This window comes from Protopterus annectens, chromosome 7.part0, assembly GCF_019279795.1.
Source record: "Protopterus annectens isolate FY-2018-M chromosome 7.part0, PAN1.0, whole genome shotgun sequence".
Lineage (NCBI taxonomy): Eukaryota > Metazoa > Chordata > Ceratodontiformes > Protopteridae > Protopterus > Protopterus annectens.
Genome location: NC_056739.1, coordinates 755,081,035 through 755,105,958, shown reverse-complemented (window position 1 = coordinate 755,105,958; position 24,924 = coordinate 755,081,035). Strand labels below are relative to the sequence as shown.

General features: G+C 37.4%; 1 protein-coding gene across 1 annotated transcript in view; it reads left to right on the top strand.

The window, feature by feature from the left end:
- The window catches only part of CNTROB (centrobin, centriole duplication and spindle assembly protein), a 1,846,056-nt gene that overhangs the window by 480,488 nt on the left and 1,340,644 nt on the right, over window positions 1–24,924 (top strand). The gene's annotated exons all lie outside the window — the stretch shown is intronic.

Sequence of the window (24,924 nt, the reverse complement as noted above, 5' to 3'; positions counted from 1 at the left end):
TTCCCCAAAGGTGTATTTCACAATGAATGACATCAGCAGGATTGCCAAAGTAGACCATTTAAAATGTACTGTGAGTGACTAGCCTAAAATGCATTGCTCCCTACACAGTGAGACACACACAAAACATCCACAACCAACATGTGCGGGTATAGAACCCCTGACAGAGGTCTATATCACACTACAGCATGGAGCTGTTATAGGAGACACCATGGGGATTACTAGAGAACTCCTTCCCCAAAGGTGTATTTCACAATGAATGACATCAGCAGGATTGCCAAAGTAGGCCATTTGAAATGCATTGAGCGTGGCTAGCGTATAATGCATTGCTCCATATACAGACATTGAAATACACACAAAGCAACCAGCACTGCCATGGGTGGGGATGGAACCCTACCACAGTTCTAAATCACAATCCAGCAGTACACAGTTTCAAGACGTGCTACAGAGATTATTGAGCTACAACCTTCCCAGAGGTGTATTTCTAGGTGGGTGACATCAGCAGCCTTGCCAAAGTTGAGTATATAGTGAAGATTAGTTTAGATGTTTTCTATATTTATTTGACTGTCCAGCAATGTATAAAATATTTCCTGTGATTCTGAGCTCTGTAGTCTCTGTGCTGAGTTATTGAGTATTGTCTTGTTCTTTTAGTATTTACTATTAAATATATTTAAACCTTTTAATTGTGGCTGGTTCGTTTAGAGATATTTAAGCTCTTAGTGTACTTGCATATGTATTTGGTGACACTATATAGGCCACTCCAATAGCCTTGAAAGTCTTGGTCAAACTTACCATATGGATAATAGTAACATGACACAGTAGGATTTGTCACCCTTTGGGTAGGGCCTTATAGTAGTTGATAAAGAGCTGGTTGGTGGCAGTGATAACTACCTTTTAGTCTGGGCAAAGGGGGGCATGGCTAGTAAACCTGTGCCAGCCTTTCCTAGGAGTGTGTGTGTGTTTGTTTGTATATAAATCAAATCTCAAAGTGTGTGTGTCAGCTACTTGGGCAGGGACATGAAGCACTGGTTGGACAGAGAGGGTGCTGGAGGTTTTGGCTTGACCGCTCAGCTAAGATCTTAACCCTGTAGCTGTGCCAGTGGAGAGTCTTATTGGGGATCTGGAGAAAGAGGGAGAAACCTGACCTCAGATTGACTGTGATCTCTGTGTGCTCTTAAGAGAAATTGTAATTTACTGGTTGTGTGCTTTGTCATCCTCCCAATGTGTATGATCCTCATTGGTGCTAGTGGTGAGGATTGAGGCTCCTTGATTACTGGGCCAGTGCTGGGGCATCACATTCATTACTATCAGTCTCCAGTTTTATGTCATCTTTATCTCCTTTTCATTCATATAAATTTCATGATTCTCATACATATATGTTTATCTACTATTCTGTTCCTTGACTATTCATTTTGTACCTCCACAAAAAGGATTTTTTGCCAATTTTCCATATCATTGTACATATGATATTCAATACCATCCAATTATGTAGCTGTATCCATATTAATATATTTTCATAGGGTCATAGATTCATAGGTAGGTACTAGGCTATTAGCCCTAGGGCCTATATAAGCCTAGCCAAATGTACCCTGGCTTTCGCTACCTAAGAAAATTATTTTCCTGTGCCACTGTTGAGCAGAGCCACAGAAGTGATCCCCTGGGTGAATTTCCTATCTCCCATCCAATCATCAAGATTTTTCTTGAAGAGTGCTAATGAGGAGCTTTGTTTGATATAGATAGGTAGTTTGTTCCAGAGAATGGGAAGTCTCTGGGACAGGAATCTATCCCTCCAGCATGTTCTGTTTATTGTGGTGATGAGGTTTAGGTCCCCAGAGTGTGTAGCTTGTAGAGATTGGGATTTCTTTAAGTGGAGCATGTCTAAAAGCTCTGGGTTTGACATAGCTTTGTGTGGTAGGCAGAGATCGCCTCTGAGTAGGCGATATGCAACGGAGTAAAGCTGCAGTTTTTTGAGACTGTCTGCATAGGGCATCTCTTTGAGGCCGGTAATCCTCTTTGTGAGGTATTTCTGTGGCCTTTCCAGTTGTTGCAGATGTCTTGTGAGGTACATACCAACAGGGGCATTGTACTCTATAATGGGTCTAATGAGTGACGAGTAGAGGGGAACAATGACCTCTTTTTTCCTAGATGAGAACCCTTTTGTGATGAGGTGTGCCACATAGAAGGATTTCCTGACTACTGTGGCGATGTGATTATCAAAGGAGAGACTACTGTCCACCTGTGTCCCAAGGTCTCTTATCACACTTTTGGTGTTAAGTAGACTACCACCTATGTGGTAGTTCATGGGTACTGAGTTTTTACCAAAAGGGATGACAATACACTTTTTGACACTGAGCTTGAGGCCATAGCTTTGACACCAGGCATCTGTCTCAGTGAGGCCCTTTTGTAGGATGTGCACATCTTTTGGAGTTTTGATTATGGGTCCTAGTTTGCAGTCATCTGCGAACTTTGTTAGCCAAAGACCTTCTGTGTTGGCCTGTACTTCAGAGAAGTAGATACCAAACAGAAGAGGACCCAGGACTGAACCCTGTGGTACTCCACTTGTCACTGGTCTGAAGTTGGATTTGGAGTTAATGTTTCATTTAGCTCTTTCACATTTATATTTTTTCTAGATTCTCATTGTCTCCTTCACTTAGATTTTTAACTATCCATTTCTGCTTTATTTTCATTTCCTTTTTTACTAGAGATCTGTTCTATATGTTTTTAATCACATCAAATATTCTGTCTTGTGTTATCTTTTCTCCTTCATTATTCTTTAATTCTCTTATTATTCTTTTGTTCTCTTTTACTAATTTATTCAAGTAAGGTGCTGCTTCTTTTCTTCCTTGTAAACAATATATTTGTTTATATAACAGGTTTTTAATCTTTTCTTGGTTTATATCATATATTTCTTTTTCTTTCTCAAAGAAGATTCTCTTATCTCTTATTATTTCCTTAAATGCTTCTTGACTCAATTGTTTATATCTTAATTTCTATATTCTTTACTTTTCATCTTAATATTCCATAAAGCAGTTGTATGTTTCTTATAAAAGTATCCACCAATGTGTCCAATTTCCATAAAATATTGTCATACCTGTATGATTTTCCATAATTTATCTATTTCTTTTCTATCATCTTTATTTAAGTCTTTTTCATTAAGCCTTTTAAAACATTTGCCTTTGTTAATGTATCCTTCTTTCTCATATACCTCTAGCCATATAGCTATGTGATCTAAAAAAAAAACTGTCTTTTTTATTTTTTACAATAATTTTAGGCTATCTGATAGTAAGAAATAGTCAATTTTCATTTTAATTTCTCCTCTGTATAAGTCCAATGTTTGTTATCCCATATGCATAACTTTCCACTTTTCATTATTTCATGTTTCATTCTAATATCATTGCTATTTTTCTTTCCTGTTCTTAAATTGCAATTAAAATCTCCCACTAATATTATATCCATATTAACACCTACATAATTTAGATTTTTTTAACATTATTTCTCTTTCTTTCTTTGTAACGCATGTATACAATGCAATAATTCTATAAAGCTTTGTTTTCCATATTAAATCTAATATTGCTATTCTTCCTAATTCAGTAAAATAAGAAACCCACAGGCCACAGAGACTCTGACACCTGAAGAAGTTTATATTTAATGAACAAAAGAGCGAATCCATTGTTTTTGTGCTATTTTCCATTTGACTGCATGTTTACTAGCTGTTGTGCCTGTCAGAGTCTCTGTGGCCTGTTCTTATTTTTTTTTGGTTTTTTTGCTTTTTAGTTTCAAGAATTCTTCCTAATTCGACTATCATTAAGTCTAAGCTTTTGATTTTCTTTACATAATATACTTTTACCTGAACATATGTATTTTCCCATATTCTAAATAATCATTCCACCCCATAGGACTTCAGTTTGTAATCTTTCATCTGTCAGAATCCTAGTATCTTCTAATATGATTCTAAAATACCTATTCTTATTCTGATATTCTTCATTCTATTCACATTTAAAACTAAAATCTTCAGCTTTTAAATGATATTGATGTTGTTCATTTCTCATCCTTTACCTTTTTTATTCTTTTTCACAATTACATTTTTAAATTTTATTTTCCTGTCTTTTACTCTTTTCACTAAAGAATTTTTTTCTTGCCTGTCACTACTTGCCAATTTATGTATACTTCTTCACTCATATTGAGCATCTCTTCTTCCCTTTCTCTTTCCCCATGTTTTGCCTCCATTATTATATCTTTGTTTTTTTTCCTGTTTTTCTTGTTTCTTTTCTGTAGTTTTATCATGTACTGAAGTCTGTATACCTTCTTTTTTTTACAATTTCTACGTTTTCTTCAAATCTACCCATGTATATCCATTTTTCCACATTTTTTACACTTTGTATCACGTTTTTGCTTCATGCCCTGCTTTACCAAAAATAAAACATTTTCATTTATCACATTCAGTAACCAACTGATTATCATTTCCACAAAAAAAGCATGTTTTAGGTTGCCCTCTGTATTTAACAAATTCTGTATTCCCATTAATATTAATCACACTAGGAATAGGCACAACCTTACCACATTACATTTTCAAAATAATCCCACACTCCCAACCTACAGTCCATAAACCTTTTTCATCGTATATTTTTGTTCTGTCCATCATATCTTTGCATATTGTTTTTAAATGGTCTTTCAAGTCATCTTTTTCAACTTCCCTTCTAAATTGCATCTTAACTCTTTCTTTGTCTTGCTTTAAAATGTCTGTACTACATATTCAGTCTAAGGATTAGAGTTCTTTTTCATATTTTTCTAAGACATTTTCCATATACTGTTTTGATACAAAAAACATATAATTTCTTTGTTGATAAGAATGAAAGCTCTTACCTCCTTGGGTGAAACACCCTGTGATGCAATTATAGTGTCCCATAATTCATACCTCTCCAGTCCTGTTTCTTTCTTACTGCTTATTCTTATTATTTTATTTTATTTTATTTATTTTATTTATTTTACATTTGTTTACCGGGCTAGTCCAACTGGATACATGTCCATTTTCAGTGGAGGCCCAGGGAGAAAAGCTCCACTACATACTACTTAACAATATAAAGATATACATAAATATACAATAATAGGAAAACACATATGCTTTAAACCTACGACAGGTTGTATAGACATTTGAGTACAATATGAGGCTTAGCAGGGTAAAAAAAAGTAAAAATGATGAACTTAGATACTCTGTTGCAGTTTGTAGTTAAGAAGAAAGAGAAAGGGAGTTAAGGAATCAGATAAAATAGAAAAAAAATGGCTAACCAGGGTTATTGCATGAGCATAGCCAATGGTTGGTTAGGAAGGATTTTAGTTTAGTTTGAAATAGGGGGAGTGAAGTTAGGGTTGTGAGGCCTTGTGGTAGCTGGTTCCATATTTTGCCAACTGAGTTGGAAAATGTGGAGTCACCTGCTGAGTTTTTAGATAAGGAAGTTTGGATCAGTATTTTGTTAGTGGAGCGTAGGTACTTCTGATTGTTATAGGGTGTTATGAGGGTGGAGAGTATTGGAGTGTTGTCGCGGTGATGAAGGGCGTTATGAGTAATAGTGAGTTGATAGTATTGTATAAGGTGGGGTAATTCCAGCCACCCTAGTTTTTTAAGATTTGAACAATGATGAGTTCTATATGGAGAGGCAGTAGCAAATCTGGCAATGTTGTTATATGATGTAGCTAGTTTGTTAAGATTATGCTTAGAAAGATTTGTGTATATGGAGGAAGCGTATATTAGGGTTGAGATTAAGTGGGTTCTAGCTATTGTAGTTCTGGCTTCAGGAGTAAGAAAAGATTTGATTCTGTAGAGAGAGCCTAGTTTTCTGTTGGTAGATTTTATTGTAAAGTTAATATGGTTGTCTAATCTTAATTGATTGTCAATAGTAATACCCAAGCGTTTTTTTGTTTGGTCAGGAGAGATAATGGTCCCATTATTGGATGTAAGTGTAAAATGGATAGAGGGAGACAAGTGGGTGGGTGGAAAGAGCAAGAGTTTGGTTTTGTTGGGGTTGAGGAGAAGACAATGATTAGAGAACCATTGCTCTATAGTTGTGAAGGTTTTTTGTGTGAGAGAGTGAAGTTCTGTCTGCGTTGAGGCTGAGCAAATGACAGTAGTGTCGTCTGCATATTGAATGCAAGCTGTTAGTGGAGTAGCTAGATGAAGTTCTTTTATAAAAATGGAGAACAGTAGAGGACCTAAAATAGAGCCCTGAGGGACACCTATAGAGGTGGGGAGGAGATCAGAGAGTTGGTTGTCCCACAGAACTGCCTGTTTTCGGTTGTCTAGATAGGATGTGAACCAGCTTAAGGCAGGATTATCTAGAGAGAGGGACTTTAAACGATGGAGGAGAAGTGTGTGATTGACCATGTCAAAGGCTTTGGACAGGTCTACGAAGAATGCCGAAGAAGGAATATTATTGTTGCGGTTTTTGTTAATTGAGTCGATGAAGGATAGTAAAGCTGTGCTCGTACTATGGTATGGTCGAAACCCATGTTGGCAATTAGCTAAGAGATTATAGTTTAGTAGGTGATTTAGTAACTGTTTGTGGATGCATTTCTCCATTATTTTTGCAAGAGGAGATAGTAACGCTATGGGGTGGAAGTTAGAATACTCAGTAGAGTCACCTCCTTTGAAAAGAGGGATAATGTAAGAGATTTTCCAGACTGATGGAATCGTACTTTCTTCTATGGTCCTGTTGATCAGTATAGAGATGGGGTATGCTAAGGCTTTTGCACCTAGTTGGAGGTATTCTGCTGGTAATCTGTCGGCAGAGGGGGTCGTAGGTTTTAGTTTATGAAGTAAGGACAGTATATGAGAAGTAGGTATGGGTTTAAGGTGAAATGGGGGAGGATAGAGCTAGGGGTAAATAGTTTGGAGGTATCTGGGCTTTGTTGATTAGCTAGCTTTAGTATGGCTGAAGTGAAGAAAGTGTTAAAGGCATTAGCTGTTTGTAAGGGGCAGTCGGGGTTAGAGCCAGACGGGTTTGGTGTGGCAACTTTACCAGGGGATAACAGTTTATTGATAGAGGTCCAAAATTTATGTGGATGGTGAAGGGAAGATTGCTGAAGCTGAGTATAGAAGTTCTTTTTATCTTGTATGATGGCTTTTTTTGTCATATTTCTCTGTTGTCTAAAAGTGACATTATCAGTTAAGCTTTTTGTGGTTCGCCATTTAGCCCAGGCTTTATTCCTACTTAGGATTAGTTTCTTAGTGCTGTTTGAGAGCCATTGGGCTGTTTTAGATTTGACACGTATAGAACGCATTGGGGCATGATGTTCAAGGATAGTGAGAAAAGCATTATTAAAGTAACTAACAGCTTCATCTATTGGGAGAGATTTAAGAGGTGACCAGTTGACTAGCATAAGTTCATTTTGAAACAGACTGAGGTCAAAATTATTTTTACTATGGAATGATCTGACTTGGATGGGGACAGTAGTACAAGTTTTATGCCTAATAATGTAAGTTAGGGAGTGGTCACTGAGGTCATCTGGGAGAGTTCCTGTTGTATATTTTTGCTGAGGACTATTTGTTAATATCCAGTCAAGTATACTTTCTTTATTATTAAGTTTGTTTATTCTTGTTGGGGAGTTTATTATTTGAGAGAAGCCATGCAGGTTAATAAGGGTGGATGGATTAGTATGTTTACATAAGTTCCAGTCAATATTAAAATCCCCTAAGAGTATTGTTTCTTGAGGGTGATTTAGTGAGAGCCAGTTTAATAGGTCTTCTAATATGGTAGGATTTTTACCTGGGGGAAGATAGGTACAGATAATATTTAGTGTTTTGTGTGGGTTGAGTTGCAGTTTTGTAATAATTATTTCCATATTAGTGTCAGATGGAAGGTTATGATTTGTTTTACTTATTTGCAGTCCAGTTTTATGGAGTATAGCAACCCCACCACCTTTTTTGTTTAAGCGGTCTTGTCTTAGGATATTGTAGCCTGGGGGAATAATCTCATTGTCTTTTATTGTAGGTTTGAGCCATGTTTCAGTTAGACAGAGAATATCGAACTGTTGGACATCTAGAAGAGCATGAATTTGTGCTATTTTATTACAAATGCTTTGTATATTTAGTTGGGCAATTGATAGTGATTTGGGGGGGGGTTTAGTAGATAGTGTTGGGTTTCTTTTGAATGGGTGACAGTTAGAGGGTATTGGGGATGGGTTCGGACCAGGGTTGGGGTGGATATCTCCATCTATTAATGAGCAGAATAATATAGGGGTGAAATGTTGAGGAGGGTTGCAGTAGTAGTTAAGTTTTTTAAGGCTGTAGATATGGTATTTAATTATTACATAGTCCTTCTTCATTTCCTTCATCTCTTCGCTTCTTGTTTTTCCTTCTTCTACTGTCTGTGCATATGATTTCCTTTTTGTTATATTCTACAACCTTTTCTTCTTGAATTTTCTCCATGATTTTGTCACATAACACCATCAATTCACTCTCTGGTTCACTTTGGTTGATCATTTCTTCTAAATAAACATCCTGCAACCCTCCAGATTAAAGGGTTGTAATAATACAGTCCTGCTGACTCTTTTCTTCTCTCTCAAATAGCTTTTCCTGAAATAAGACTTCCCAATCTGGAACTTCTCCACTAGTTTTATTTCATGCTTCATTATCCTCTGATATCAATGAATTCTCCATTGCTTCCATTTCATTTAGCTGCCCTTCATGTAAACGCTCAACCACCTCTATGCTCATTTTCTCCTTCTCCATACTTAAGAGTTTGGTTGCTTACACTTGCCATAATTCCTCCTCATTCTCCAGGCCAACTACATGCCTGGAACGGAAACAGGAAGTATGATGCACTGCCATCAACAGCGTCCATGTATACTAATGAGTAGGGTTTTTTATTGATATATACATTACATATTATTTACATATTTACACTCTTTACAACTATTTGCAAATCACCATACATTATAAACTTCAGTTTAAGCATTTCCCCAACTCATTTATCCACAACCAAAACATTAGTTTCTCCAGAATCTTTGTCAAAGTCCATTGTCCATTGTATTTGATTTCATTTAGTTTCTCATTCCATATAGTCCATGAAACATAAAATATTACTCTGTCCATTATTTCACTTCTTCCTGCTTTGCGCACCACAGTTACCTCCATACTGTCATGCACCCACTTCAAAACTTTACTAAAAGTGCACCTAAAACATGCTGGCTATGCCCTTGCAACTCCCACTCTAATATCACCCACCCCATCCAACCACTACCTTTCTTTCCACTCCACTAGCTACCTTGATTATAGCAAGCTCAGATGCTCATAAGCCTAGTACTTATTATACAGCAGGAACTTCTTATTGTAATATTTGTTAATGTCTGTTATGTACTTCACAGATGATGATTCTAGTTGTCTACTGATGTACTATGTTCTTCATCTGTAAATATGTTGTAAGTAATTGCTATGTTAAATTGTTAATCACTATGTAATCCACTGTCTGTTTATTTTAACTGTGGAGCTTTTCTCCCCGGGCCTCCGCTGAAAATGGACCTATGTCCAGTCAGACATTCACGGTCAACAAATGTAAATAAATAAATAAATAAATAAAATAACCAAATTCTATTATGTCCATATTTACTTGCTCAAATTTTATCAAACTTTTCACCCCATTATGTTTACATATTTCTTTCCACAAATTATTAACTCATTCACATTTCAAAAACACGTGCTCCGTAGTTTCAAACTCTCCACATTTATTACATATTCTATCTTGCTTTTTCTTGTATGGCATATTTGCCTTAACTGGCAATTTTCTAATAGACAATCTCCATCAAAATCATTACATTCTTTAATCTTTTTATAATTATTATATCTCATCATTATGGCTTTTTTCTTATCTATTTCTAAATCTTTCCATGGATCAATGCAATAAAATGCTTTCATAATATTTAAGTACCATTCCTTTCTATTTTTTCACATATATTCTTTTTTATTTTCCATAACACAATTTTGTTTTGGTACACTTTCATTTCTTCATTCACAATGTTTTTACTTCTTTTTTAACTTTCATTCCTTCCCACAATTATTTATATTTATAATATAGTATCATTTCCACCAAGTTTTTATTTTCCTTCATAATTCCTTTTAATACCTTATATACAATTAAAGATGCTGGATGTACTATTGGGTTTATTAAACCCAAGCCTCATTGCTCTTCTTTCCTATATAGAATCCCTCTCTTGACTGGATTCAGTCTAGAACCCCATATAAAAGAAAATATAATCATCATTAGTTCCTTTTCATACTTGATAAGAATCATATATATTTTAGCCTTTTTTTCTATATAAAAATATATATGATTTCCAAAAAATAGTCATATCCTTTACTTCTTTACTTCTTTGAATACATTATCCCATTGTTGTTGTCTGTACTCATTTCTTCTAAATAGTATTCCTAATGTATCTATATATTTTTCATTGAACTCAGTACGTCCTATCATACCTTCAAAACCAAATCCTTTACTTTTCTCTTTATTTATACTTAAACCAATTTTTAAATGTATACTTAATTTTTCATTTACTTCATCTATCCATACTTTATTTTCAACAGTTAGTACAATATCATCTGCATAATTATACATTTTTTGCAGTTGTACTTCCTTCATCATTTTGTATCCATTACTTGAAATTTTATTAATTTCCTTCACTATTACATTCATAAATAATGAGAAAATTACATTACTATCTGGGCAGCCCTCCTTTATTCCACATTCTATTTTTATTTCTTCCTCAATCCAGCTATTTACTTTTAGTTTCACATAGTTCCTTTCATAAACTGATTTTATTACTTGTAATATTTTTTGCTTACATTATATGCCTGCAAAATTCCCCATAATGATTTTTTACTGAATATTTTCATGAGCTTTACTTATATCCACTATCATAGCCTTTGCTTCTACATTTTTATTTATGATATCATCAATTATCTCTCTTATTAGCCATAATTTATTTTATTTTGTTTATTTTACATTTGTTGGCCGGGATTGTCTGACTGAGCTGAAGAGCCCCTTTTCAGCGGAGGCCTGGGGAGAAAAGCTCCAACATTTTATACAATTTTCATTATAAATTAGCATTAAACAGCAATGTTACAGGAATATTACAAGGCATTAAGTAGCAATACAATGTTATACAGTGTCAATAATCATTAGTACAGCAAAACTATTTCAAGATTTTAAAAAAGAAAATATGTCATTAAGATGAATATAGTTTTTGGGGTAAGTGGTTACAAAAACCTAGTTTTATCATAATGTAGTTGCATGAAGGCAAGACAATTACAATAGAATGTTTCTCTGAGGTGATTTGCTTAATAGATTTTAGAAGACAGTAGAAAGAGTAGTTAAGGAAGATTAGAGATAGCTAGTGAGAAGAGTGAGTTAAGGGCAGAAAGTAGATTAAGGTATGGGAAGTAGGGGATGTTTAAGGAGGGAGTGTGCAGTGACAGGACCAGTGACTTTTAAAGTGCTCTTTGGTGGCTGTCTTAAATTGTTTAGGATGTGTAAGGGTCCTAATTTCTAGCGAGACCCTATTCCGGGCAATAGTGGGATGATAGCTGTACATGTTGCGTCCAAATTTAGACTTGGGTTTGTAGATTTATAGTAGGTCTTGGTTAGAGCTTCGGTGAGGTCTGGAGGGAGAATAATGGGAGATGAGAGGGGATAGTGCGGGGCAGTAGGAAGGCTGGTATAGGATAGAATGGATGATCTGTAGGTGAGAGAGAAGAAGCTGGTGGGGTAATTCAAGCCAGGTTAGGTGTTTTAGAGAGAAACAGTGTTGGGATTTATAGGTTTGTTGGGCAGCAAATCTAACTACCTTGTTGTAGGTAGATTCGAGTTTGGTCAGGAGTGCTGAGTTAAGATTTGTGAGAATTTGAGAATTGTACATTAGACTGGGTAGAAGGTAGGTGAGAGAGAGTAATCTTGGCTTCAGAGGTAAGGAATTTCTTGTTACGGTAAAGGAGCCCTAGTTTTGAATGAGTCTTTTTGATACAGTTATTAACATGCAAGTCAAGTTTAAGCTGATCATCGATGGTTACACCTAAGAGCTTAGTGCTGGATTCTACCTGAATGGGAGTGTTACTAAAGGACTGTATAGAGAAGGAGGGTTTACTATTGTTGAACTTTTTAGGTAGGAAGAGTAACAGCTTTGTTTTTTTAGGATTAAGGATGAACTGGTTGTTGGAGAGCCATGTTTCAACTACGTTAAAAGATGCCTAAGTAACTGAGAAGAGCTTATAGGGAGAGTTGGCTGTGGTGATGACTGTAGAGTCATCTGCATATTGCACTAAAGATGATTGAGGACAGGCGGTATAGAGCTGATTAGTAAAGATATTAAAAAGTAAAGGCCCTAGGATAGACTCTAGAGATACACCCATTTTTACAGGGAGAGGAGGGGAAGAGTATAGAGTGGCATCTCACTGATTGAGATCTATCAGTGAGGTAGCTGGAAAACCATGAAACAGTATCAGAGGATAAGTTGAGGTTATGCAGTTTTTGCAGCAGAAGGGAGTGTGAGACAGAGTTGAAAGCTTTTGAGAGGTCCAAGTATAGGCAAGAAATAAGTTTATGGTCATCTATGGCTATAGAGAGAGTGTTGAAGAAGGATAATAGAGCTGCAGTGGTGTTATGTTTGGGTCTGAAGTTGTGTTGAGTGGGTGTAAGCAGATTTTCCTGTATTAGATACTGCATAACTTGTTTATGAATACATTTTTCTAGCACTTTAGGGAGAGGGGAGAGGGTAGCGATAGATCTAAAGTTGGAGATATCAGAGGAGTTACCTCCTTTGTGTATAGGTAGAGTGTAGCATTGTTTGCAGATGGAAGGACTTTGGATTCAGAGATAGAGTGATTAATTAGAATAGATACAGGAAGAGCAAGAGAGTCAGCTGCTAGTAGAAGAAAAGTAGAAGGAATATTGCCAGATGATGCCGAGCATGGTTTTAATTTAGAGAGTAGATACAGGTTTTGATCTAGCTAGTAGGTACAGATTTGAGGGAGAAGGTATTTGAGGAGTTAGTATTAGGAGTAGGTTCAGAAAAGTTGGAGATGTTAGTAGAGGAGTTTGGGTTAGGGTTCAGTAGCTTAGATACTGAATCAATAAAATAGGTATTGAAGATAGTGGCAGTTTCTTCAGATGTCTTATCTGGGCATGGATTGGGAAAGTTAAGATTAGCGGGATGTAATATTTGGTTAACAGAGTTCCAGATTTTTTTAGAATTAGATTGTAGGACTGTGGGAGGTTTGTTATAGAAGTCCTTTTTATCTTTATGTGTTTTTTGTCAGATTTCTGAGTTTGTTATATTTTTGCAAGTCTGCAGGGAGCTTAGTTTGTGACCATTGTTTCCCATAATTTGTCTCTAGTTATCATAAGGGTATGAGTGGCTTTTGAAAGCCATGGAGATATAGTGGGCATAATTCAGACTTTGAAAGATAGGACTGCTTCTTCTGGTGGGAGTTGGGTAAGGAATTTCCAGTTTACTTTAGAGAGGAGGGCATTAAAGATTTCTGGATGGAAGTTAGAGAGTTTGTGACAAGTAATAAATTTAGGAGGTTTTGAGAAGTGGGGAGTGAACCTATGCACTTTTATACGGTAGTAATCGCTCAAGGTGTTTGGTAGGGTTTCAGGGTTATGATATTTGGATGGATTAGACACAAGTACCCAGTCAGTAAGAGTACAAGATGTGTGAGAGTTGTTTGTGTGAGTAGGTTGTGAGATTAGCTGTGTAAAGCCATATAAATTAATATGAGTATTAGAGTTTGGATTACTCAGAGTTAACCAGTTAATGTTAACATCTCCAAGGAGGATAGTTTCACTGGGGATGTGCTGAGAAAAGTACGAAAGAATATTTTCGAGCAGAGGAATGTTGTCTCCTGGAGGAATATAGATGGCTGCTATTGTGATAGTGGTGTGGTCATTAATTTTAAGGTTAGCTGTAAGTAGTTCAGCAGGAGAAAAGGATGGGATAGGTTTCATAATACTTGTATTGGTGAGGTGGTTTGAGTAGAGGATGGGTACGCCACCCCCTTTTTTGTTTTGGTGATCTATGTGGAGTATATTATAACCAGGGGGGAGAATGTCTTTATCAGAAGTTTGGGGTTTTAGACAAGTCTCTGTTGGGGTGATGACATCAGGGGTGTGGAAGGCTATCCAGGCATGGATTTCACTAACTTTGTTTTGAATACTATGGATGTTCATAGAGTAAAAGGAAATATGTTTGTTTGGAGAGGATGAGTTTATTAAGTAGGGATGATGGGGTGATGGACGGGTCCAGGATTTGGATGTATGTCTCCTGATAGAAGCAGGGCTACATGAAGGTGGTAAAGTTTGAATTTAAGTGGGTTGTAAGACAAGTACTTAGTCTTGGTTTTAGATGCCAGAGAGTGAAGGGGAGGAAGTTTGATTTTAGGCAGAGGGATGTTCACGGAAAAGACATAGGAGGAGATTGTAATAGAGTACTGCAGAGATTTAGTATGGGGATTAGTGGGATCTCTATGGACAGGTAGTAATGAAGTAGTATACAATGTAAGAATGAGAAGGAGAAGTAATGGAGGCAAGAGGAAAATAGAGAGGGCTGCAGTAGCCATACAAGGTGGGAAGTAGGATTGGGATGGAGTAAGGAGTGGGTAAGGGACTAGGAAAAGTAAGTTGTTGGACTTGTTAGAGACTTGAAGTAAAATTTAAGTGAAACAACATGTAGAGAGAGTAGAAGATATGTAGGAAGAAGGAGGATTTGCAGCAGACTCAACTATGAAGTGGTAAGTAGGGGAGGGTAAGGTGTTTAGAATGTTTTAGCAGACAGGAAGGGGTAGAGTTAGGGGTGGAAGGGATTAGGTGGTTAGGTCTAAAGAAAATTATATGGGGGTGGGTGGGAATGGGGGTGGGAGAAAAGCGAAGTGAGCCCGAGCATAGCGAGGGCAAACAGAGCGGGATGGGCCAGGAAACGGCAGTCACCACAAGAAACAATCAACAGGCCAGGAGGGAAACAGTAAGGAGCACACAGTGAGAGTCAGCAGGTAAGTAGATGAGGTGGGGAGGTGTAGACAGAGAAGGAAGAGATGATATAGAAAGGTATACACAGGTATATTGCAGTCAGATAAAAACGGTTAAAAGGAAACCACAAACAGAAAAACAAAGACTTCCTTTTCCTTTTTAATACATTTTGGTCATATATTCTATCCATTTTTGTAACCTTTTTGTTATTATTCTTATGAAAATGTTATGATCCTTATTATTCAGTGTTATAGGCCTCCAATTTTTTATCTCCTCTTTATTTCATTTTTAAATATAAATTGTATAACTCTTGTACATATCTCTTTCTCTTTAATTCCAATTTCTAACCATTCATTCATGACTTCTATAAAAAATATTTTTGCCACTTCTTCATTTCCTTCTACATACCATATTCAATTCCGTCCAGTCATGTTGCAGAATTCATGTTAATATCTTTTAGAATTTCATTCAGTTCTTTTATAGTTATTTTTTTGTTCTAAATGCTCATTAGCTTCATTATTTAATGTTTACCTTTATACATTTGTTCTATGTTTTCTTCTCTTTTAACAAATAATTCCAATACATATTCTTTAATTATTTCATATATTCCTCCTTGCTGTCTTATTTGCTTGCCTTCCTTATTATTTAACTCCCTTACTGTTTTTCCTTTTTTATTATTTTACTCAAATATGGTGCTATCTCTTCTTTCTTTCCTTGTAAACAATATTTATGTTTATATCATTATCATTAGCCCCCTTTTCCCCTTTTTTCTATATGGGGTCGGGGTATCATGTTAACTGTCGCCAACTCTCTCGATTCAGTGCTACACTCCTGCCTCCTTCAACACTCATGCCTGACTGTCACAGATCTTCTTTCACACAATCCATACACCTCTTTGCTGGATGTCCTTGCTTCCTCTTACCTTCTTCCTGTCTGTCCCAAATCTTCCTCACCAGATTGCCTTCTGCATTTCTACACATGTGCCCAAACCACCGTAATCTGTTCTCTTTGATCTTTTCTGCAATTGGAGCTACTTTGGCTTCTGCTCTTATGTCCTAATTTCTTCATCTGTCCCACAGTGTGTCCACCATCTTTCTCAGGCACTTTTTTTCCATCATCCCTAGCTTATTCAACTGTTCTGCCTTTACTGCTTAGGTTTCTGTACCATACAGTAGTATTGGTTGTACCACTGTCTTGCACACCTTATATTTCAGCTTCTTTGGCATTCTTCTGTCATAGACTACACCTGATACTCTATGTCAGTTGGCTGCAGCCCCTCTGATTCTAGCTTTGACCTCTTCATTCAGACTACTCTTTTCCTCAACTAGTCCTCCCGGATACTTGAAGCTATTTACCTGTTCCACTATCTTGCCTTCTGTCTCTATTATCAGTTGCTTCTGATTTCTCCAATTTGCTGCCATTACCACCATCTTATCTGTGCTTAGTTTCATCCCATGTGCCTTCAGATTTGCATTCCATTCTCCTATCCTTTGCTGAAGTTCTAGCTCAGAGTCTGCCTGTACTGCCACTGCATCTGCATGCAGCAGCTTTGTTGAACTGTCCCCTTCAGTCTGTTTGCTGATGTAGTCCATCACCAGTATGAACAGCAGTGGACTCAGAGCTGAACCCTGATGTACACCCACTCCCACCGGGAACTTCTCTGTGAGGCTGAACACTGTACTTGAGTCATTGGGTCCTTGTACATAGCCTGCACTAATTCTACCAATGTTTCTGGGACTTCAAACCACCACAGTACTGCCCAGATCAGCTTTCTTGGGACCTTATTATATGTTTTCTCCAAGTCTATGAATGACCAGTTGGACTCTCTCCTCATCCCTAGCTTCTTCTCAAGTATCTTTCTCAATGCAAACATGGGGTCAATTGTGCTGCATCCTGATCTGAATCCAAACTGCTCATCTCCCATCTTACATTATATGAGCCTGTGTATCCATTTATCAGTCACCCTCTCCAGAACTTTCATGTAATGTGATAGGAGTTTGATGCCTCTGTACTGCTCATGGTTTTGAATGTCCCCTTTGTTTTTGTACACTGGCATGAGTATGCTTATTCTCCAGTCATCTGGGATATGCCTTTCTCCACACTGCTATTAGTACCCTCCGGAGCAATTTCTCCCTTATCTCACCCAGAATCTTTATCATATCTGCTGTGACCTCATCTGAGTCTGCTGCATTCCCTGACTTCATCTTCCTTAGTGCTGTTCTTACTTCTTATAGAGTGGGCTCCTCTTCTTCTCTCATTGTAGGCTGTTTCTGAGACAGTACAGCTTCTGTGGGGTTTTCTTCATTCAGAAGCTGCTGGAAATACTCCTTCCATCTGCCTTTGATGTCCTCTGGGATGGTGAGCAGGTTGTTGCTGGCATCTCTTATGAAGGGTGTCTGACTATCTTCTTTATCTTTCTGTCTTTGCCTTGCAACCTGATATAGTTTCTTTGTGCCCCTTACTGAGTCACTTTCCAGAAGTTGGTACAGTGCCTCCGATGCCTTATTCTTTGCTACTGCAACTTCTTTCTTAGCTTCTTTGATAGCCAACCAGTAGTCCTTCCTAGCCTGGTCAGTCTTTTCTGTCTCCCACTTCTTCCTGCAATCCTTTTTTCTTTTGATGACTTCATGGACTTCTGCATTCCACCACCAATTTTCCTTATGTACGTTATTTCCATACCTGGCTCAGCCACATATATTTTCTGTAGTCCTAACACATGCTGTTTTTAGGAGCTGCCATTCTTCTTCAACTCCACCTATTTCCTCCTCTTCTTGGGGTGGTAGAGCCTTAGTAATTCCTTCAGCTGTTGTACTTTCTCTCCAGTCATCTTCCAGGTCTTCAGCCTGGTCTCTGTTGACCTAAGAGCCTTCTCTGACCACTGCTTGCAGCTGATTGTGGCAACTAGTGGTTTATGCTGTGGGCCAACTGTTTCATTGGGGATGACTTTGCAATCATGGATTCTGCCCAGTGCCTTTTCCTTACTAGGAGGAAGTCTACCTGAGTTGCATGTTGACTACTCTTGTATGTGATCTTATGACTGTCTCTTTTTCTGATCCATGTGTTGGCTACTATCGAGCCATTTGCTAGACAGAAGTCTAAAATGGCTTCTTCTTCTTCTTTATTCCTGTTGCCCGACCCATATGGACCCAGGCAGTCCTCATATCCTGTTCTATCTGTCCTGATATGTGCATTCAAGTCACCCATTATCAAAATCAATTCATGTTGTCCTGCTTTATCTAGTAGGTCCTGCAACTGCTGTTTGAATGTACTCTTTTCCTCACTATCACAACCCTGCTGTGGGGCATAGGCTGAGATTATGAATACTGCCCTATCATTACACTAGAGCCTGACTGCCATGAGTCTGCCATTAATTCTGGTGATATCCTTTACTGCCTTCTGAAGCCTCTCTCTCACCACAATTCCTACACCATTTCTAGCCAGCCCTCCACCTGAGTAGTAGACTGGATCCCAAGCCAAGTGGCTTTGCTGCACTGCCCTTCCATCTCATCTCTTGGATACATAGGATGTACAGCCTCCTCTGTATCATCATGTTATCCACTTCCATGCTGCATCCTGTCAGTGAACCTACAACCTACTAGCAATTCTCAGTTCAGGTTTGGCAGGTTGGTTAGTTTTATGTCCAGCTTTCGCTCAACAGAGCTATCCCAGGTAACCTAGGCTGGGCAACTAGACACCGGCCAGCCAGTAGCTTATTGACCCAGGGCTGCTGGGCTTTATGGCAGGCACACACTGGTCAATAGGGGCACATATACCGCTCCCACCATTAGCATGGGACCCTGGCGTGGGTTAGAGTAGGCCGGGTCCTCAACCCACTTATCACCGCTAACTACCCATGCCCATTTTTGGAGACATTAGTCAACATGACCGAATCACCTATAGTCAATGAGAGACCAGATGGCTTAGTGGTTAAAGTCTTCGCCTCCCACGCACAAGGTATAAGGTTTGATCCTGACCTCCAACCAGTGCCTGTTTGGAGTTTGCATCTTCTCCCTGTGTCTCCGTGGGGATTTTCCCATGTCTTAAAAACATACCGAGTGTTTCCATCTCAAACTCACCAATGAATGGAGCTCTGGGCAGCAGCACAGACTCTACATGGTGCCCTATAGGGGGAAGAGTTGTACAAACCAACCGCTTTGGGCATCTACTGTGGTGCGCAGTATCCTTAAGACAGGAGAACACAGATCACAGACTGCATGCCCTGGTAGGGCTAGCCACTCGACGGTGTAAAATATGGCTCTAGGTGATTCCGTCATTTTTGTTTATATAACAAGTTGCTAATTTTAATTTGATTCATTTTATATATTTCTCTTTCTTTTTCATGAAAGAAATCTTTCTTCTCTAATAAGTCTCTGAATGTTTCTTGACTTAATATCTTATATCTCTTTCTGTTCTTTTCTTTTCCTTTCTTTTCTTGACTTAATATCTTATATCTCTCTTTTTCTTTTCTTCTTTTCTTCCTTATACATTCTAAAAACACTTTTTATATTTATCTTTAAAGTTAAGCCACCAAACAGTCCAATTCTCATAAAACTCTGTCATATTCATATGATTTTTCCATAAGTTCTTTTTTCTCTTCTAGATCTAATTGCTTTTAATTAGTTCTCTTTATTCCTTTTTCTATTTTTATATATGCTTCATTTTCCTGTACTTTAACCCAGATAGCCACATGATCTGAAAATCCTGCATAATTAATTCCCTTTTAACTTTTAAACTATCAGATATTAAAGAATAATAAATTTCCGTTCTAACTTCATTCCTTTTGTAGGTCCAGTGGTTACTTTCCCATACATGTAACTTATCGCTTCTCATAATTTCTTTAACTATTTTAACATCACAATTGGTCTTACTTTTTCTTAAACTACAGTTAAAATCACCCACCACTATAATGTCCATATTTACACAAACATATTCAAGAATATTTTTAAACATCATTTCTCCCTCTTTTTTGTTCCATATGCATATAAAGCTATAATTCTATACACATATTTTCCATCTCAAATCTATTACCATAATTTGTCCTAGTTCCACTATGATTAGCATCTAATATTTTAATGCTTTCTTGAAATAATATACGTATGCCCGAGCACATTATTTTCCCCATGTTCAAAACTACTACACCATTCCAAAGTTTTTTAGTTTGTGTTCCTTCTTCCTATGTTAATAATCTGATGACTTCTAAAACAATAATACATGCATCTACTGCAGCACACCATTGTAATATACTTATTCTCCTCTTAAGAGTTTTCATACTGTTCACATTTAAAGCTAATATTTTCAACTTTTAAGAACAGTTAGTATAATAAAATGTTTATCTCTTTCCTTTTTTATTTTCTCTAAACATTATATGTTTGAATTTTCTTTTCCTTTCTTTAACTCTTTTCCTTATTTATTTCTTATTTCTTTTTATTTCTTACTGTACGTCAGTCAGGTCTTCCTCACTTGTCTCCTTTGTTTCTTTTTCCTTGTTACTTTCTTAAACTTCATGTAGAACCTATTAGTCACATCTTTTTGTACATTTTTTGAGTAACACATTCGTCTATCTCTTTCTCCTGTATAAATTCTTTTTCATTTTCTTGCATTTCTTGTACATTTCTTGTACATTCATTTCACATTCTAGCCATGAATGACCATTATTGCCACATTTTTGCACTTTAAATCACATTTTGTTTTGCATTATGCCCTGTTTTACCACGTAAATAACATATTTGTATCACATTAATTGATTAAATGATCATTTTTTCCACAAAAATAGCAAGTCTTTGGTTGACCCCTGTATTTTACAAAACTCATATTACTATGAACATTAATAATACTAGGTACATGCATAACATTATCATCTTCCATTTTCAGTATTACTCCACATTTCCATCCCCCAGTCCATAGTCCTCTTTCATCATATATTTTTATAGTGTTCATTACTGCTTTAAATATAGTTAACAAATGTTCTTTCAGTTCTTTTGCTTCTACTTCAGTTTTAAACTGGATCATTATTCTTTTTTTTGTCTGTAAAAAGCTTGTACCACATATTATGACCATGGATAAATATTTTTTTTGTTCATATGCACCCAAAACAAATTTCCATGGAGTAACCAGTCACAAATATCAAGTCACAAAAAGTCTGTTTATTAATTAAAATAAATGCTCTTCCCTCTGTTGCTTAGACACCCAGATGTGGTATGACAGAGTCCCACACTTCATACTTGTCCAGACTTTCTTCTTTTTTACTACTCAAGTGTACTGTATACTTCTTTTTTGTTTCTTTTCTTTCTTCTTTTTTCTTTGTTCCTTCCCCAATAGTCTGAGCATACGTTTTTGTCTCCAAAACTTTCTCTGGCACAGTCTCTTCTCCTTTTTCTTCTATTTTTTTCCATGATATCACTCCATGAAATTACTGCTCCAGTTTCTGACTCACTTTGGTTTACCATTTCTTCCAAATTATCATCCTGCAACCCCCCCCCCCCCCACAATTGGAGGGTTGTAATTATGCATTTTTCAGAGGTAACTGTCTCTCCTTCAAGCAATCTCCTCTGAAAGTTTTCCCTCTAAATCCATCTGTCTTTCAGCTACAATCTCCTTTTCCTCCAATGTCACTGTTTGTTCTGCACCCACATCATCAGGAAAAAAAACTTCTGGTAGTGATTCTACGATTTCAACTACATTTTCAGCAACTTTCACTCCAGTTGTAGCAAAAGCTGAATCAGCCATGTTTTCTCCCTGTTCCTATTGGCTGCCTCCAAACCTGGACAGGAAACAGGTAGTCAGGATGTGTAACACACAAACTCTTGCCCCGACTACCAAGAGTAGGAGAAATTTTCTGATGTTCTGGCCAAATTTTCTCTAGGTAGTATAAATTCTATCTTGGGTCTCCCCTGAAAATGGTCTAATAGCCTAGAAGCACTACCCTGGTCAACAAAAGATAAATAAATAAATAAACTTGACAGGATAGTACAAGTACAACAGGTAGCTGCTAGGAAAAACTGAAGGCTTTGGAGAACCAAGTTTGAGGAAATGGTTTGTTGCATGGTTGATGGGTAGGACAGAAAGAATTGTGAAGAGAGGGACTGTGTGTGGAATAAAGAAAGTGACCAGTAGGGGGCTGCATGGGTTAGTCCTGGGTTCAGTAATCTTTAGTGTATTTTAGCCAGATCTGATGAAACAGAGAACAGGATCAACCTCTTGTAGATGACATAACGATGCAGCTTAAGAGAATAGATGGAAACATGTACATAAGGATTTGGAAAAGCTGTTATACCAGAGTACGCTAGCCATATGAACTCTCCAAACTGAATGGATATGTCTGTATTGCCGGGTAAAAGTGAGCATGAAAAGTTACCTAAAGACTATATAGAACAGCTCATGAAAGAGAATGTTACTATATATATATATATATATATATATATATATATATATATATATATATATATATATATATATATATATATATATATATATATATATATATAATATGATAGGATAAAATGCTGTAAGTGCTATCAGTATGGACATTTACCTAAAAAAACTGTCTCACACTAATTGAACCCATGCAATATGATATGTATGCTTGCCTTTGTAAAGAAATCTATTATATATGTATACTGATGTTATGTTGCTAGAGAGTGGTAGCTGTAATCTGGTAAATATCTACAAATGTGATGTATGGTTGCAGGGTCAACCTTTACAGACATTCCTTGATGCAAGGCGTGGTGATCCTGGTAAAAGTTTAATTTTTCCTCCTTCAAAAATTCTGTCAGAAAAAAAATTGGAATTATTTCTGTAGCTCTTAGAAAAAACACAAGTTATTCCCATTATATCACAATTAGACTTAGCAAAAACATACAACAGGGTGCCCAGAGAAGAGTTGTGGGATTGTATGAAGAAGTCAGGAGTGGCAGACAATAATGTAAGAGTGGTACAGGATATGTGCGAGGATAGTGTGACAGTGGTGAGGTCTGCAGTAAGAGTGATGGATGCGTTCAAGGTGGAGATGGGATTACATCAATGATCAGCTTTGAGCCCTTTCTTATTTGCAGTGGTGATGAACAGGTTGTCAGATGAGATCAAACAGAAGTCCCAGTGGACTATGATGTTTGCAGATGACATTGTGATCAGTAGTGAGAGTAGGAAACAGGTTGAGGAGACCCTGGAGAGGTGGAGATATGCTCTAGAGAGGAGAAGAATGAATGTCAGAAGGGCTAAGACAGAATATACGTGTGTAAATGAGAGGAAGTACAGAGAAATTGTGAAGATGCAAGCAGTAGAGTTGGCGAAGATGGATGAGTGTAGATACTTGGGATCAGCAGTTCAGAATGTGGAAGAGAGTGAGGAAGAGAGTGCAGGCAGGGTAGAATGGGTGGAGAAGAGTGTCAGGAGTTTTTTGTGACAGACTGGTACCAGTAAGAATGAAAGAAAAAGTCTACAAGATGGTAGTGAGACCAGCTATGTTAGATGGGTTGGAGACGGTGGCATTGACAAAAAGAGAGGAGTCAGAGCGAGAGATGGCAGAGTTAAAGATGTTAATATTTGCACTGGGAGTGATGAGGATGGACAGGATCAGAAATTAGTATATTAGAGGGTCAGCTCAGGTTAGACAGTTTGGAGACAAAGCCAGAGAGGTAAGATTGGATTAGTTTGGACATATACTGAGGAGGGATGTTGGATATATTGGGATAAGGATGCTAAGGATGGAGCTGCCAGGTAACAGGAAAAGAGGAAGGCCTAAGATAAGGTTTATGGATGTGGTGAGAAAGGTAGGTGGTTAGTGTGACAGAGCAAGATACAGAGGACAGGAAGAAATGGAAACAGGTGATCTATTGTGGTGACCCCTAATGGGAGCAGTTGAAAGAAAAAGAAGAAGATTCCACTACTATATCACAAATATGTACTTCCCTCTGAGCAGAGAAATACTGGGTGAGGGTAGTACCAAACTGTCCCTTGAGATTGTATTCAGAAGAGATTGTCTCCATTTTCTAGATATGTGTTCAAATTCATCTGGAAAATGCAAAGAAAGTAGAACAGGCAAATTACAAGTGAAAAGACTAAACAGAAATAAAGTCAGAAAATAGAACAGTGTAAGTTTCAAGGAAAAAGCAAGCTGCACTGCAGCACAAGATCATTTTTGGAGGATAGAGCCCATTTTCTGTAAGGTCTTTCCATACACATAAAACCAATCATTTGCAGTATTAGTTTCAAGTATTAGCTTCTCCTGTAGCTCCAGGTTTGGGTGTCCTTGAGGGCCTGTCATATGGTTGGTATACCTCCAGGTTTGGCTGTTCATGTAATTGGTTTACCTCTAAGTTTTGTGTATACTTGAGGGCTTGCAATATAGTTGATGTACCTCCAGGTTCTGTGTATCCTAGAGGGCCTGTCATATGGTCTGTGTACCTCCAGGTTTGGAAACCTTAGAAGGCTTGTCATATGGTTGGTGTAGCTCCAGGTTTGGTTGTCCTACAGGGCCTGTCATATGGTCAGTGTACCTCCAGGTTTGTATATTCTACAGGACATGTCATATATTTGGTGTGTATCTAGTTTTTGGGTGTCCTACAGAGCCTACCATAAAGGTGGTGTACCTCAAAGTTTTGGTATTCTAGAGGGACTGTCATATGGCTGCATTCTTTGGGTTCTCTGTCTCCAATCCTCTTGTCTATGTAGCCTCATCTGGTTTACATGCCAGCTTTTCTGTTGCCTTTTCAGGGTCATTGAGGATAGAGTATTCAAGGGATCAAAACGAATCTAATCTGTGGATTTGCATGGATTCCATCAAAATAAAGAGGTATTCTTTTGGGGAGACATCATAGTGATCCAAGGGGAAGATATGTACATTCATTAAAGTCAAAGTAAACTTTATTGTCATTCAGAAATCACACAAGTGCAAAAACTGAACAAATTTCATGTCTCCAGA